At 36.6% G+C, this 17,381-nt stretch overlaps 1 long non-coding RNA gene across 1 annotated transcript; it reads left to right on the top strand.

The window, feature by feature from the left end:
- Positions 1 to 229: 229 nt before the first annotated feature.
- LOC114075063 lies at positions 230 to 5,669 on the top strand. The gene is made up of 2 exons (XR_003575393.1): positions 230 to 915; positions 1,106 to 5,669. It is a non-coding gene; the product is annotated as an uncharacterized LOC114075063 (long non-coding RNA).
- The last annotated feature ends 11,712 nt before the right edge of the window (positions 5,670 to 17,381 follow it).

The following is a 17,381-nucleotide window of genomic DNA, read 5'->3' as shown; positions in this document are numbered from 1 at the left end:
CCTCAATCTCAAACAAGCTAAAACCATTAGTTTTATAAGTTTTTGGAAAATACAAGGCTTGCAATTTATTCTAGATAATTTTGGTCACTTTTGTATTTTTGAACAATATATGCGTTTTGTATAGTTTTGTACATAATTATTTATTTTTTCTAAATATTTCCCCCCCAAAAAAAGCATCTCAAATGATTTTAATTTCTAGTAAGTTTGGTTGAATTAGTTCGGTAATTATGGTTACACTTTTCTAACGATCGTTTCGTAATTAATTACTTCATTTTGTTTTTCGTAATTAATTACTTCATTTTGTTAAGATAGAGAATCTCCGAAGTCGATTACTTTAGTTCATCGTGCTTAGATTTTTAGCTAAATTGGGAGTTTAGTTGATTTGGGAATTATTGGGTTTTTCATCTTCGGAAGAACCAAATAGTCGTGGGCCTTCATTCTCTCAGAGGCCCATTTTGTTACCCTTTATTCCCGGTAACTAGACCCATCCCTCCATAATTTCCAATTTTATGCACCTGTCCAGCCCAATCCATTAATTTCACCCAGATTTCCCTGACCCAACCCAATCTTTTGTCACCTTCAAAGAGAGAACCCAGAAACTCGGCATTAACGCGTGAACGATGCCTAACTCGCTCACGCTTCACGCTATTCCCAGCAGCGCCCGTCCAGTAGACGCGTGAAGGGGCAGTAGCAAGCATGATAGCAATACGATTTTGGCGTCTTCCTCAAGCTCCTCTGCATCTCGTACGACAACAGCAGCCTTGAAGGCACGCGAATCATCCTTTGGGCTCTGGGTGGAGCCACGTCGTTTGCCAAGGACGATCAATCGATCCCAGCCGTATGATTCCCCCTTTTCCTCTTTCGAAATAAGGTTGAAAGCTTAGAGAAAAGGGTGTTTCCCCTTTAATGGTGAAGGTATGTGATTTGAATTCAAAATGGGTCATGGAATCCCCTCTTTACCCCCAAGCTTTCCAGAAAATTCTCCCGCCTCTCCCTTTCTTTGGAAACCCTAATCCCCCTCTATAAAAGGTTCATTGTGAAGAGGGAGCGGGAGGATTTTTTTTAGAGGATTTTTGATATTTGGAGAGTTTTTTTTTTTTAACAGAAAAGAGATAGAGAGTTGAAAAAGGAGTTAGAAAGGAAAGACGAGGGAAGTTTCATTAAATATTTAGATATTAGCCAATTCATATTACAAAGAAAAGAAATATTCTAAGTCCTATAATAGATCGGAAAACCGACAACTGCAGTCGCAATCCGGTGGTAAAGTCAGTCTCCGTTGCTCGGGTCGTTCCAGAATCGCTGCACTTAGAAAGGTAAAAATTCCTTCCGGCTGCATCTTTTACTTCTCAAAGCATAAGTCTTCATTGTTTAAAGGTTGTAAGATGTGTAATTGTTGAAAGTCGGAAATAATCTTGATGGATTTTCACTCTGGATTCAATGGCGTTTCCTTGTTTGGGAGGTATATATATATTTTCTTTTCGTATGGTTGGAAGTCTGGTTGACTCTATAAAGTTTCGAGCTGTTGTGTTACTTCTGTGGTGTTGTTGTTTGCCTGACGTCTGGTTCCACTGTTTCTTGTGTTTTTTTTTGTTTCAAGTTATTTCGCTATCCTTCATGTCGTGCTTACTCGCTTGACTGTAATTGAGTACTCAGGTTTGTGTTCTCAAGGTCTAGCACCAAGAAGTGTCTTTTCTTTAATATTCTCATGTCGCTTCATTGCTTTTCTTCAAAAAAAATATTTTTTAAAATGAAGGCAGAACCCCCTAAATAACAAAGCTTGGGGTTGTGTACTGTTGTAGATATCATTTGATGTGCTTGATCTATTTGTTCGAATTCAACATCTGTTTGTTCAAGCTTTTTTTTTTCTCGAAAAACGCGCATGCAAGAGTGCGAAACCTCGATTCGGTCATTTGGATGGTCGAGTAGTAGCATAATTTTGTGGTTAAATCAAAACCGAGTCGTCTTTAAATCTGCTCCTGGTTCACACGTTTGATTTTATTTTGCTTTAGAGTCCTCGCATGTTTGTGTGGAGAATTTAATAAAAATCTAGTCGTTCTGTTTATTTCTCTCTTTGTTTTATTTAATCTAATTTCAATTTTTTTCTATCATTAAAATAAGGTTTTATTGTATACTTCATTTAGTCAATCATGAACAATATTTATTTACTTGTTTTTCCTTATGTTTGGTTATCATATGCCTCCTCTTGAGTATCGAAATATTTTCGGGTTTTCTCAATTCTTGTGATGAGAGCATGATAGGGTTTATTACTATTTGTTAGACGTGATCATTGTTTGCCTCTTCCCATTTCTCTTGGGTCAATTAACTCTTGCCTCCTCCGTAAACAAAGCTCTTAGTCGTTCACTAGGCTAGTTGTGATTAATATGTGATATTATGCAAGCCTAATATCTTAATCCTGGCGTAAGGTATATATATTTGGTCTTTTCCTTGGAATGTCTACGAATTATCTACGAATTATCTACTTGTTTGATCATTTATTTATTTATTTATTTTATCATATTTTGCTTTGGCGATATTAAAATAACTTAATTGGTTTATCCCCATTAGGTATAGTTTACTGTGCCTAATTAGAGTCTGATTATATTTTATTCCAATTAGCGTTTTTCCACCGCTGAGATGATAGTATGTCGTTAATGGCATATGTTATACTATTTTACTCTTATTATTATTATCATTTTTGTTTTGTTTCCATTGCATGTGAAATTCATCCGAGTTCGCTATGAACTCACTCCTCTTTTATCATTTTCGGAGAGCCACAAGGGATCGAATTTCCTTGTGTCGAGTCAAACCATGAAGTTGACGGACAGGATCCGAAGTCTGAAGACCTGAAGAAAACCTAAGAACATCGGAAGAATAGAAGAATTTGGGTCAAAAACCCGCATTTAATTTTATGTTCTTCTGCTTTTTTTGTATTTTATGCAGGCCTAAGCCTTGTAAAGTTTCCTTTATTATGCTAGAATTTAGGACAGGTACAAATGAAGTGGGCCAAAGGCCCAAAATGAAACGGGTCGAAACCCAAAAGAAAGTGGGCCTAAAACCCTCAAAAAGGTGGGTCCAAATTCCGGTCAAGGCGTACAGAAAGCCGGACTTGGACCCAAATCTCTTTTCCTCTCTCTCACATTACATGATTTAGTTATTTGTCTGTTTTATTTGTCGTCAGTTCAAGGTTAGGAAACTCCGAATCCATGAAAAACGCCTCTAAATGTTTTATAGACTTAAAATTAACAATTTTGCAAATAACTAGCTTAAGTATTAAGTTAGTATTTTAAATCATTACTATTTTAAATTTTTTTAGTTAAAAGATTTTAGCCAAATTGAGTTAGCTCCCGGAAAATCGGATGTTAGCGGACGTTTTAGGTGCTTTTAAACCTTCCTAAGACGTTAATAGGAATCTCCGAACCCCTTTGAAAGTGTTCAAATGACTTTCCCTCTTTAAGTCTTTTGAAAACGAAGTTTTTTTGTTGATTTTTCTCATAAAAAAATTAAGTGGCGACTCTAAAAATTGAAAACACTTCGAAGATAATATTTTCCCAAATTTTCGATAAAACAGAAATGGCGACTCTGCTGGGTATAAGGAGTATTCTAACCTTAAAACTAACGTTATTTGGAAGTATCAAACAAATAGTTGGAATGCGGTCATCCGACGTTGTTTGGTAGCTTCACCTCGATATTTGCCTACTCGGGTAACTGTCAACTTGAAAACTATTCTAGTAAAACTAAGATAGAGCGAAACCAAAATCAAACGCATTAGCGTAAGACGGCTTAATACCCAAGTTGTATTAAGTCTTTTTAGTAGAAAACCACCAAAATCGTGTCTAAGGTCTTTGACCTCATGACACATCATATTATTTGACATTTGGATGATGTACGTGTGAAACCAATTTGGGGGTGGGGAAAACCGAATTAGTTTCTGTTTTGCAGATATGGACCGTTTCCCAAAGTTCGACATGGTTGTCGCAGCGCCACCTCAACTCACGATGTGGAATGATAATTTGAATGGGGATGATAGAAGAACCCTCAACAAATATGTGGGTGCATTAACAGAACTGATCAACATGAACGGTTGGCCGGAACTGGTTGAGGTACTTACATGATATTGAGATAGCCAGATGATGGTGTTTCGATTCGGAACCGCCGAAATTACCCCAACTTTGGAGGAAATAAGAAACTGTATAGACACGGTATGTATTGGATAGAAAGAAGAGCGAGAAAACAAGAAGACATCTTTATCCCTAATAAACCTTCCGTAGAAGATATTGCAGACTGGTTCGGGTTGGGAAAGGACTTTGCCTACTGGTGTCAAGAATCCCACGTAGCATTCAGGGACCTTTATATCCGATTTGGACATGCAAGCTTCTACACCACTTACAACCGAGAGTTCAAGATCTCCTACAGAGAATGGAACGAGATTCGTCCTCTAGCATTTGCTGTGGCGTTATTGGGAACAATGGTTTTCCTCATGGTCCAAGTTTGAGTATCAATACCGAGTTATAACACTCGCGTAAACCTTGTTCAAAGGGTATGAGAACCAAGGGACAACAAAATACTACCCTATAACTTCGGTCATCCTGTTCGACATGTATCGAGCCTTGGGAAAGTGTAAAGAGGGACATCGATACTTCTAAGGATGCAACTTGCTCCTCCAGTGGTGGATCCTCAGCCGTTTAGCAAAGGGTGCTGGGACTCGGGAGCTGCATACTCTCGACAACAAGAATACCCTTAAGGATTTAAATGACCTGTTATATTGGGCAAATATGAACAATCGGAGAATAAAGGGGAGATGGGCTCAAATATTCTCCAAATAGAGAGAAGAAGACCTCCAATGGATGCTCGACCGTTTTATCTCTAAAGAAGTCATCGTAAAGAGCCGCAGATAGGTTGTGCTTCCTCTACCGGGTATTCGTGGAATTCGCCCTTATGCACCATTTCAAGTCTTATGACAGTTCAGGAGGAGACAAACTTTACCCAAAGAAGTGTACTATGGCGCTTATGTATATGATATTGGGGATGATAGAGTGCACGACGCGACTGAAATGTTTAGAGAATGGAAAAGCGCCAAGCGTATGGATAAAGACACCATCGCCCTGACCGATTCAATGCTGGGTATGACAAGGGTTACAAAGAATGGCTGAAGAAGGACATACAAAACGTCTCCTTTCAAACCCCGCGTAGCTTTCGCAGCATAACAGAAAGAGAAGCCAAAGCAGTGGTCGAGCTACAAGAGGTAAAGGAAGAGGCCAAAGAGGTGTACGCTAAGTTTGTCAAGCACCAAGATACTCTTGAGAGGGTGACTCAAGAGGCGGAAAGACTGAGGCGTGGTTATGATGATTTCAATACCTGGATCAAGGAGAGAATCGAGAGGATGGATACGAAAGTTTGGAAGACAAAGGACGGCTGGGTGAAGGGTTCTTGCTGATGTTAAGATATATGTTTCAGCAATACAAGACTCAGGGGGACGGCGACGGTGCAGGATCATCTGGAGCGGCATAGTGGACTTCGCCCCTGCGTGGGTTTATGTATTTACATTGTCTTAGCCCCTGCGTGGGCCTGCCTTTATTGCACTTCCAAATGGCCCCTGCGTGGGTTTGTCTTTAATATTTATTTCCCCTTTGTGAACATTATATTTCACTAGTAAAATTTATTTTGGGGGAGTTGTTTATTTGGCCTAAATTCACACGTACATCGTTCAAATACACTAGGCCTACCCTTGGCACAAAAGGGTCCCTCTATATGTGTTAGGACGCGATATACGTTTGTTTAACTGCTTATGTGCTATGTTGCTATGAATGAGGATATCGTAAACCCACTTCTATCCATACAATTCCAAAGAATATACAGAAGCCACTATTACAAAATGTCCGACCAAAATTTCTTAAGTCTTAAGTTTCTCACTCAAAAGACCTCCTCCTATACCAAAAATCCTAAAACATTACTCTACCGTCTCAGGAAAAGCAAAATTACTTCTATGGACAAGGGTAAGAACATCCAGATAGAACTCACTGAGGAGAACTACAGAGAAAGATCGAACAAATCACTCGGGAAATTCAAGAAGCCAAGGAAGAAGGGCTCAGAGTCGACATGGCTACCGCAATATACAAAGCTGCAACCGTGACGTTGGATGAGGATCTGGCATCACAGATGAAAAGAAATAAAGATGTTGAGATGGAGACAAAGAGCTTGAGAGAGGTTTGGACATTCTTCGGTTGAAAGTGCAAGAAAGAGAAGCGAGAGAGGCGAATATAGATTTTGAGACCGCCGCTCTGTTAGCTAAAAGCGTGTCACTTGATAAGGAGCTGACAGAGGAAATGAAAGAATTCGCCTCCATGAGAGAAAGGATGGTTGTACTGAGGAAGAAGAACAAAGCCTTCCATAGCAACATGATTGACAAACTTCGGAAAATGGGCAAAAAATACCCCGCCTATGAGCAAGGAGCCAATAGTGGTCCCGACAACGCTCACCCTGAAGTGACCGAGGAAGACGGCGACGAGGAAATCGTCTACAAGCCTCCATTCCTAGGTCGTCTGAAAGGAGGAGACTAATGCTGCAGCAAGAAAGGAAATGACTAACATGTTGTCATCATTTTTTCTTTCAAGGGATCTATTGTTGCCTTTTAATTTCCTTGTAGTCGTAAGGAATGAATGAATGAAAATGTTTTTACCTTGTACTCGAACTGCGTTGGGCCTAAATTCTCCTTGTGAGATACGTAGGCAGCTGCAAGAAGACCGTAGCTCAACGTGATTTAGCCTTCCTGAGACATCGTCAAAACTAAAACAAGCAAACTCTTGCTTGTTAAAAAAAATGTGTTCCCGTCCTCACTCGTGGGTTAAAGATGTCCTCAAACAAAGCAACTTGTGTGTTTATCTGCTCTCTATGTGATATTATGCATTTTGTACTCTGAATTTGCACTGACAAATTTGCCTTTGAGTTGTTTTCCATCTAAGGTACTTTGAAACTGATCTGTGTCGATCAAAAGCTGGCAGATCATCCTTACTTCATCAGATCGAAAGGTCCCGCAGATTCCTTCCCTAGACAAAGTTCAGACAAAGGAAAGGCAGTTATGGGGGATAATAATGAAGAAGTAAGTCTTACTGATGTTGTGGTGGCTCAACCCACTGTAGCAGAATAGAATGAGTTGATTATGCAGCTGATGCAACAAATTGCCGAGATGAGGGTGGAAATGCAACAGGGGCAGGATTCGCTGCTAACCCCGCTGATGGTAGGCCTCCAATCTACTTCCCTTCCTCAAATATGGATCCAACTCAGAATCAGCTATCTACGCCTTCAGAATCCATTGGCTATAGATCTGACTACCCAAAATCCCCAATAAGCTTCGGCATCCTACCAAACTCCATCTCCTCTTCAAAACAACCATCCCCAAATGCCACCCCATCCTCAAAATACCCACCACCAAACCGCTCCACCGCCACAAAATCAAAACCAAAATCAAAACAAAAATGCTTTCAATCCCCAAACACCTCATCATCATTTAAATCAAAAGACCAATCATTAGGCCTACCCACAGAATTACCAAAACGCCCAGAACGCTCAAAGTTCCTCTGTAGCTCCACCCCTGCCAAAGAGAGCCACTTTGCAAGTTCCCGTCCCTGCCGAGCACGATGTGCACGGTTCTGAGTTGGACCATTACGAGGAACAAGAAAAAGAATGGAGGGCAAAGGAAGATGTAAGGGTCGATATAAAAGAGGAGATCAAGAAGGCCATGAAGGAGCTACAATGCATCCCCGATGTCGCCGGACTTAGATACGAGAACTTGTGTATCCACCCTAATTTGGACCTTCCATAAGGGTTCAAGATTCCAAAGTTTGACACTTTCGGAGGAGTGGGCAACCCTATGGCTCATTTGAGAGCCTATTGTGACCAGATCGTGGGAGTTGGAAGGGACGAAGCTTTATTGATATCGCTCTTCGGTCGGAGCCTGTGTGGAGAAGATTTCGAATGGTTTACCTTGCATGAAACCTGACAATGGCCCAGTTGGAATGCATTGGCCAAAGATTTCATCGATCGATTTGCTTACAACGTAGAAATTGTTCCCGATCGATATTCTTTGGAGAAGATGAAGCAAGAGTCAACCGAAGGCTATAGGGAATTCGCCTATAGGTGGAGGAAAGAAGCGGCAAGGGTGAGGCCACCCATGACCGAGAAAGAAATCATTGAAGTGTTTGTGCGTGTGCAAGAGCCGGAATATTATGACAGAATCATGTTGCTCGTTAGAGCAAAATTTGCAGAGATAGTCAAGATTGGTGACACTATCGAAGACGGATTAAAATCAGGAAAGATAGCCCGTGTAGCCGCATCACCTGGGTCTTCTGGTTTGTTGAGAAAGAAAAGAGAAGAAGTTGCTGCTCTTTCATATGGGGGAAGAAAAACCCCAGAAGCTCATCATATTCCCAAGGTCGTTCCCGGCCTTCCTCAAAGTCCTACCAATCTTATTATATGCCATCTAGTCATCCCGACAATTAGAATGCTACCTCCATTTATCCAAACGTCCAAGCTTATGTATACCAAAGTTCACCCCAAAATTTCCAAAATCTTTCTCCCATGTACCCAAATTATCCTCAACCTTACCAACTTCCATATCCCTATCAGGGTATTGCTCCCAACTGTGCTAACGTACAGTCGAGCTACCGAGCACCCCCTCCTGTTTATCAAGTCGAAGCTCCACTGTACCAAAATCCTCCTCCGAATTACCAAGCTCCATCGCCAAAATTACCAAACAAATCCATATCCCAGAAGCCAAACTCCCCGTCCAAATACACGAAATTATCAACAGGTGCCTCCTCAACAAGACAATTATGACCCTCCCCCACCCAGATTTTAGAAGAGGCTTTCAAAGAACTTTACTGCACTCGCTGAAAGCCGGACCAAACTGTATGAGAGACTTGATGGGGCTGGATACATCACACCTTGTGGTTTGGTACTCACACCTTGCTTCTACAAAAAAATTTTTGTAGATTACGAGCCTGGATTTTTTGGTACTTGTTATTCTCTTCTTTTCTGAGGCTTCTTGGAGATTTGTAAGGTAGCTGTTTGTCGTCTCAATGGACTTTTTCTCTCCTTAGTTATGATCTTGTTCTATCCTAGAAACAAGTTCATTTGAGACGAAATTTCTTCTAAATCATTATTAATACTTTCGAGATTTGTACACGTGATAACCATGTTTTGGGGGTAATTTTAAGTTGATTGAAAAAATTTCGCATTTTATTGTAATGGTTGAGTTTTTGGCTGACTTTTCTTGGTGGTATAAGACGAGTGTCATCACGCCCATTTTTGGGTCGTGATAAAATGATATCAAAGCCCTAGGTTCACAGGTCTCACGTGTATACAAGTCGAGTCTAAGTAGAGTCTCGAGGATCGGTACGGAGACGTTTGTACTTATCTTCGAGAGGCTATAATGACTTTTAGGGGAAAAAATCTTCACATCTTGAATCTCTATCGTGCGTAATTGGTCCGATTTTGCTTCTGATTGCTTCACTCCATTGTCTCTCATTATTGTAGTGCCTCGTTTGTAGTTCCTCATGTGAGTAGTTGGTGTATCATGTATTGGTTAAATGTTAGATTTAGTACTAAGAGTGAAACTGATAGGCTTATAGAAAAAATGTGTGGTCAGATAAATGTTCAATCTGAAAGACTTGAGTTAGATGATGACTCGACGAAATATTTTTTTAATTTCTAAATGATGTGGTAGAACAATGGTCTAAGAGACTTCATAAACATATTATATTTTTCAGGTTAGTTACCAAAGGGAATAGTACTTGGGTGTATAGACAATATCTCTAGTGGTTCGATAATTGAAAGTTAAGTAATTAAAAAGATGGCTAGATAATGAATATTATAATCGGGAAATACAGTTCGAAAGTTGTCATGATAAGAATAATGATGCATCGATTGAGGTTAGGACTACAATTTTATAGTTTGTGTATATTAAAGAAGGTCAAGATAAGACTACTACAATAGTATCAATTCTTACTTAGTTAGATTTATGAAGTTTGTTACTTTCAATATGAACCTGATATACGAGGGACTGAATGAATTCGGTAATATTTTAGAGTTATTCGATATGTAGGAACGTGCAAGCTGTTTGGGTACGATCTTTGCGGTAGGTATGATGTGTTCTAGTGGTGGATCTAACAATATGTCATGATGTGGTACTAGTGTAATATGAAAATGAATACATCGATTGTAAGCGTGAATACGAACTAGTTAAGGAGTTATTAGTTGTATCACATGCTCATATAATGAGACTCGATGTTGCATTTACATTTAAGAACCAACTAGGTTGTTACTGTAGATGTTTGTGGTTAAGCGTGTGTATAAGAAAAATTTTAGTGGTGGATCATTTATACGATATTAATGCGTTAAATTGAGAAGTGTATCCTAAAGGTTCTAAATGAGGACCAGTGATTTCATCTTTAAGGTCCAAGGAAATGGACAGATACCGGAATGAAAAGTTTATGGGTAAAGGAAGTATCAAAGAGTATGCTTGTGTGAAGTTAATTGAAGATTTTAGTAACAAAATGCATATAAGATTGAGTTAGTCCTTTAGATTTGGTTGTTATAACTGAATTTAAGGTGTCATATTGATAAAAAGGTTTACTTAGTGATGATGACAACAGCTAGAGTCATAAACGAAAAGAATTAGTGTAGTGTAGTTTGGTCTTTAGAAAAAAAAGCGATCGAGAACAAGGATATTTAATGAAATAGGGCCAAAGTTGTATCTTCAGAAAGAGTGGATAATTGAATTGAGAGACATGTAGTTTCATCTATTTTTCTCAGATTATTGTGATAGTTTTATGGATTCATCATATTGGTTAAAAACTATTGGATAAAACTCGAAAAAGGCGTGTTAATTATCCAACTCGAGTATGCTTATATGTTTTTTTTATGGTTTTGAGTTTGGTAGTGAGTACGGCTGAATATTTTAGCAAAAGATATGATAAAGTCGTTGGAGAGACAATCAATGATTAATTAAGATACGTGAATTCATAAAAATTTTCACGGTATGAGCTAATGTTGATAGATAAAAGGATTGGGTTACACAGTTGGATTCGAAATTCAAGTTTTTCATGGTGGGTTTAGGTTTGTAGTAGTAGGTTTGTCAGGGTGTAGATTGGTAAGGTAAGAAATGATCTATGTCATGGAATATTGAGCGTTTGAAATGAGGAACAAGAGTCTGGTGTATTGAAAGGCTTAAGATTCTTTTTTGTATCATGGTAATATTTAAAAAAAAGTGGAGGAATAAGATCACTTGCATAAGTCCTTGGTTTGTAGTGGAAGAATTCATTGATTTTTATCATGAGATGTGAACTAGTTCGGTATAAACTTAGTAGGAAGTTATCATCAACTTTTCTAAAAAATTGAGTTTTTGGTTCAGTGACAAACAACTAGGCGTGGGAGATTCTATTTTGTTATGCCGAGCTGGAATGTTAAAATTATGATAATGACTACAGTTTTACATGAGTAATGAGGATTCTAGGGGATTACAAACTGTTATAATGTGTTACATAGGCATTTGATAGTGAGTAGAGGTTATGAGCTTATAATATATCGAAGTATTGGAGTGACCAAGAATTTTCTTAAATTGTTGGTATGAGGTATATGATGGTTTGAAGGATAGTGGAAATGTGGTATGTGAAAGATTTCATAGTATTAGGTGTAACACGTACCTAGATCTTCATGGTATGCTTAAATCAAAAGAAAGAGCGCTAGAGTTTGAAAATTTCAGAGGCTAGAATATCTTTGTTAAGAAGACTTTGATACTAGTGGCGGTTTGAGAGTAAGGTAATGGCTAGGGCGATTATGATGTTTATTAGTATTAAGAGTGTTGACTGTAGTGAAGTACTATGAAGAACAAATGTGGTTCGATAAAACGCGTATGTGAGAAATTATAATCGGGATTAGATTGGTGATTGGGTAGCTAGAAAATTTAACAGATAGAGTCATATGAATGAAAATGTTTGATATGGACACTATGGAAGAAGTGTCTAGTGTTATTTGACTCTGGTTCTGTATGTTGATATATAACCATCTACTTCATTTTGGACATGATTTGGAGTATAATTCGATGTATATGTCAACATGTGTTTCTACATCTATGGTGAATTTCTAGTGGTGGATCGGGTGTACCAATCCTCTTATGTCCTCTTAATAGGGTATGATCATTGGAAAAACTTGGTCATTTCAGTTATGATAGATATGGTGTTGTCTGAGATGGTTGAAGTATACAAGTAAATTCTAGACACACAACCTTGATTATGAAAGCTTATATAAAAGCTACTATGAAGAGTTACAATTATCTAAGCGTATTGTTAGAGGTCTTGCATTTTGAAGTGTATCACTTGTTGAATGGTTGGGTTAGATATGTTTGATTTTTCCTTAATGAGTACCCGATGTCTAAAGATAAGATTTTTATAACTTGAGCTCGTGAAAAGATTGTGTTGTGATAAGAAAATTTTGATAAGATCTGAATGGTGATTATTATGAGTGTGTGGTGGTTGATTCAAGTTTACTTCTGATTGTAGCCAGTATCGATTCAGAAATTTATCTTCGCAATGTGAGAAAAGATTCATCATGATGGTTGTGTTATGACCCAATGGGTTTCTGTTTAGATTGAGTTCATAGGTTAACTTGTGACTTGATAATCACTCTTGATTTATAAACCTTCCATAGTTGGATTCAAAAGTTCAGTTCTTATTAGTTAATCTTGATATAATGGTTGTAAAGAGATGGAGAGATGAACACATACTGATAGGTCAAAACTTAGAGTGTTGGTAACATCGATTATTCTCTCTTCTCCTTTCTTATGTTCGAGGACGAACAAGATTTTTAGTGGTGGATCATGTAACGACCCTCTTATTCGATTTATGAATTTTACCCATTTTTCTAAATTTAATCCTTTTAATAGTTTTCATATATAATTTATAACTTGTGAGAATAAGTATTATAATTTTTTTATAAAGAAATTAAATTTATTTAAGATTTATTAAATAATAAAAGACAAATAAATGGGCTAAACCCAAAAAGGATTTAAAAAGAAAAAGAAAAAAAATGTTAATAAAGAACAAAAAAGGGGCTACGCCCAATTGAAAAAAAGAAGAAGAAAGGGTTAAACTTCCTGCTGGTTGTTCGCAGCAACAGCAAAAAAAATATATGTTACACAGTGTAATAAAAAAAAAGAGAGGCAAGTTTGAATTGATGAAGAGGAATCATATGCTTGACTCAGGTAATAATTACAACTTAATATTAAGGTAATTGAGTATTAGTGTGCAATTATAATTATTATTATTACTTAAATGTTGGCTTTGAAAGAGGAAAACATCGAAAAAATGGAATTGGAATGGAACAATAGAACAAGGAAGTTATAATTTGGTTTGTTGTTGACGAATGACAACAGAATATTTGTCAAAGGGAAGTATGACTTGGTAGGATACAATATGTTAATAATAATTAAAATAATTATTATCAAATTTTAGCATAATAATTAGAAGGATAGGATAAAGAAAAGGATTTTAAGATTAACTTGTGCCCATTTGAGTGGTGAAAGTTTTGGTTTTCCCGTAACCGAAAAAAGCTATGTTCATATTTGGATTTTTAGTGTTTCTCCTATTTAATCTTATCTTTATCATATTATGATTTAAGTTTTTATATATTAAAGTAGATAATTGAATATAAGGATTAATTTATTATATATGTTATATTATTAGAATTATAATATGAGAGAAGTTGGAATAAAATTCTAGACTCAAAATTTGACAATATGAGGGTGGACATGATAATTGACATCAAAATTTAGGAATCATATTTTAGGTTTGTTTAAGTTTTTGGTTCTAGGCTAAACCTATTGTTATATGGGTGTTGTTAGTTTCAAAAACTTATTTGGATTGATTACTTGAATAGATTGCATTGATTTGGGAGTTCAAAGAAAAGGGAAGACTCAAGTTCCAGAGTGATTGTTTGACTATTTGAGGCAAGTGCATTTCTAAACTCTTGTTAAGTGTATGGACTGCGTGTACTTCCTTGTGGTATATGTTTGAGAGTAATGAGACCTGGTGATGGTTGACTTGTCCACATTGATAAATTCTAATGATGAAAAAGGGGTAACAAAAGGCAATGTGATTAATTGTTTATGTGTGATGTGTTGAGGAAGGTTTAAAGCTTGTTGAATCGTTGTTGATTTGATGTCATGTTTCTGTTGTTATGAATTGTGCAATTTTATGAAAATTGTCATCTCCTCATTATTTTTATGAACATATCATTTGCATTATTTTGACACATGGTTGTGACAAGTGTTATGTGCATTGAGAAAGAATGAGAACTTAAGGAGGATATACCATTTCGAGGGACGTATCGCGCGCCGCGATGGATACTATATTTCAAGGGACGTATTGCGCACCGCGATGGTTACTATTATCGAGAGTCGTGTCGTGCGCCATGACGGATGCATGGACAGATATGTCTACCATGGATCCCGGACACAGAGTCAGCACGTGTGCATCCCTAGGTCAGACATACATCATTATACTTGACATTGCATTCCATTGCATTGCACATTAGTGAACTTGATATTGTGTTTTGCGATCTTGAGAATGCCTTTCTGCTGAACTTGTGATTGATGAATACTAAAGTGTTGTTGTTGCGGATATGTAATTTGTTGAAGTGTTGCTGTTGAGCACATATAATTTGTTGAAGTGTTGCTGTTGAGGATATGTAATTTCTGAAAGTGTTGTTGTTGAGCTATGTGCTATGTCAACTGTGAGTTGTTAGGTTGGGCTTATTTTTATGTAGGTTGTAACTGTGGAGGTTCGTTTGGGGTGGTAGGAGTACCCGAATTTCATCCCCTTAGCTTGTGTTTAGAGGTTTACTTGTTGAGTACCATGTGGTTTGGTACTCACCCCTTGCTTCTACAATTTTTTTGTAGATTACGGGCCTGTATTTTTGTGGTACTTGTCATTCTCTTCTTTTCTGAGGCTTTTTGGAGATTTGTAAGGTAGCTGTTTGTCGTCTCAGCGAACTTTCTCTCTCTTAGTTATGATCTTGTTCTATCCTAGAAACTAGTTTATTTGGGACTAGTGTTTCTTCTGAATCAATTGTATTACTTTAGAGACCTGTACACGTGACAACCAGATTTTGGGGGTAATTTTAAGTTGATTGAAAATTTTTCGCATTTTATTGTAATGGTTGAGTTTTAGGCTGACTTGTCTTGGTGGGATAAGATGAGTGCCATCACGTCCAGTTTTTGGTCGTGACATCCTCCACCTGAAATTCATCGGAGATTTTTCCAACTATATCCGATACAAGTCCAAAATGGTTGAAACTGAGACAAAGATATTCATGTTTTCCAACTTCCTTCAAATTAGTTTTGACTGAACTAGAATTGTTTGTTTTGGTTCTCCTCTGCTATTGGTGGGTTCTATTTATAGGGGTTGTGTAAGTAAACTTTCCTTGATGGAAGAGAGCTCACACCATTAAATACGTGCTTCCAAAACTTATGGAGTCTTAGAGAGTGTTTGGAATTGATTAAAAGTTGGTGATATTTATTTTCGAATAAATTTTTAATCTTTAAAGTGTTTAATAAATATAAAAAATTATTGAAATAAAATAAAAATTACTTAAAATAAGTTCAAAAGTGTTTGGTAAGGTAAATAATAAAAAATAATTCATGTAATTTTAGTTAATCACCTAATTTTGATGTAATATGATTGGTATAAAGGACTCCAAAAATAAAATACAGTAAGAGAAAGATATATGTCAAGAAATACTAGAATAATTAATAGTTACGTAGCATTAATAATATATGAAGAAAAACAATAGAATAATTAATAACGAAAGGAGACATAAAAATATATGTTAAGAAATATTAGAACAATAAACAACTTATTAAGAAACCTTAAAAATATATGACAAAAAATATAAGAACAATTAATAACCAAGAAAACACACACACACACACAGTGCACACACACACACACACATATATAGCCTAGGGTTAGAGGCGTATCTAGAGGGGGTGTCGTGGGTTCATGTTTAAAGTATCATACAATAATAAAATGATGATTGGGTGCACTTGTCTTTTTGAGTAACAACTCTCCAAGTGGTTATCATTTGCATTTTTGACGTTTCAACTAATTTTTCTTTTGTTTTTCCCTTTAATCTTCCAAAATTTTCAAATGTTTTACATTGAAAAGTTCTTTAAAAATTAGCACTATAAAGTTTTTATATAATTAAATCATATGCTTATTTAAAAATTTAAAATTAATAGTACTATATATTTTGGACCTATAATTTTTATATTTCATGGTCCTGATTAAAGATCTTAAAGTCAAATCAATCTAATTTATATCTAAAGTATATTTTTCATGATTATCTACCCATGAAGATGGAATTCTCAATAAGCCTCTGTAAGGGTCCATTAACATAGAAAGTTCATATCTTCAAGGATGCGTTTATCTATAAAAGGGGCAATACCCTTGCACACAAAAAATAGTAAAGAAGACTATTATTTTCCTTCATTTTATTACTCTTACTTTATATTCTCTATATATTTCGTCACTTTATCCCTTTCTTCTATTCTTCCTTTTCTCCGTTTTTGTTTAACTAATATTTTATAACATATTATTGTCGTAAAACTTAAAATTTCAGGTATAATAAACATATTATGACACTTATATATAAGTGAACAAGAAAAGGACTATCATAACATCAATAAATTGTACCAAAAGTAAAGTAAAATGTACTAGAAATTGGGGCCCATTTTGTTCCTTCACATTCTTTCTCAAGCACGTGCATGTATTTAATTTCATCATCTTCCTTTTCCTTTTGACACGTACTACTTTTTGTCTTTGTGAAAGACATTTGATTTCCACCCAAAACACAACATTCCTCTTTTTTTGTTTCTGCATTTGAACCAATTCTTATCTGGGAATTTGTTGTTGTAATAAGCAAAGGGGGGGAAAGAAGATATAAGAATATTTTTTCTTCTTTTTGCGAAATTTGATGCTCAATTTTGGAAAATAAAGTGAACTAACTTGAATTTTTAAATCTATCTTTTCTTTTGATTATTCATAAATATTTTTTCTCTACAGCTTTTCATCTTCGAGCTTCTCTAAAAACTACTGCAATTTTGATGTAATTTTTTGTTTTCTCTCTGTATTCCTCTTCAATTTCTTTATAGATTCTATTTCTGAAGTTTTCTGTCACGCCCCGAGCCTACACCCTGGGCAGAACCGTCACTCGAAGACCATTCCTGTCCCTCAAGCGAACCTTTGACCTGACTTACTTAACGCAGCGGAAAGTTAAACTCAACTTAAACAAGAATAAGACATCTTTAAAGGAAAGTACTTCATATCATA

This window comes from Solanum pennellii, chromosome 12, assembly GCF_001406875.1.
Source record: "Solanum pennellii chromosome 12, SPENNV200".
In the NCBI taxonomy this organism is placed as follows: Eukaryota; Viridiplantae; Streptophyta; class Magnoliopsida; order Solanales; family Solanaceae; genus Solanum; species Solanum pennellii.
Note: the sequence above shows the minus strand (reverse complement) of the source record. Positions and strands in the feature narration are given on the sequence as shown.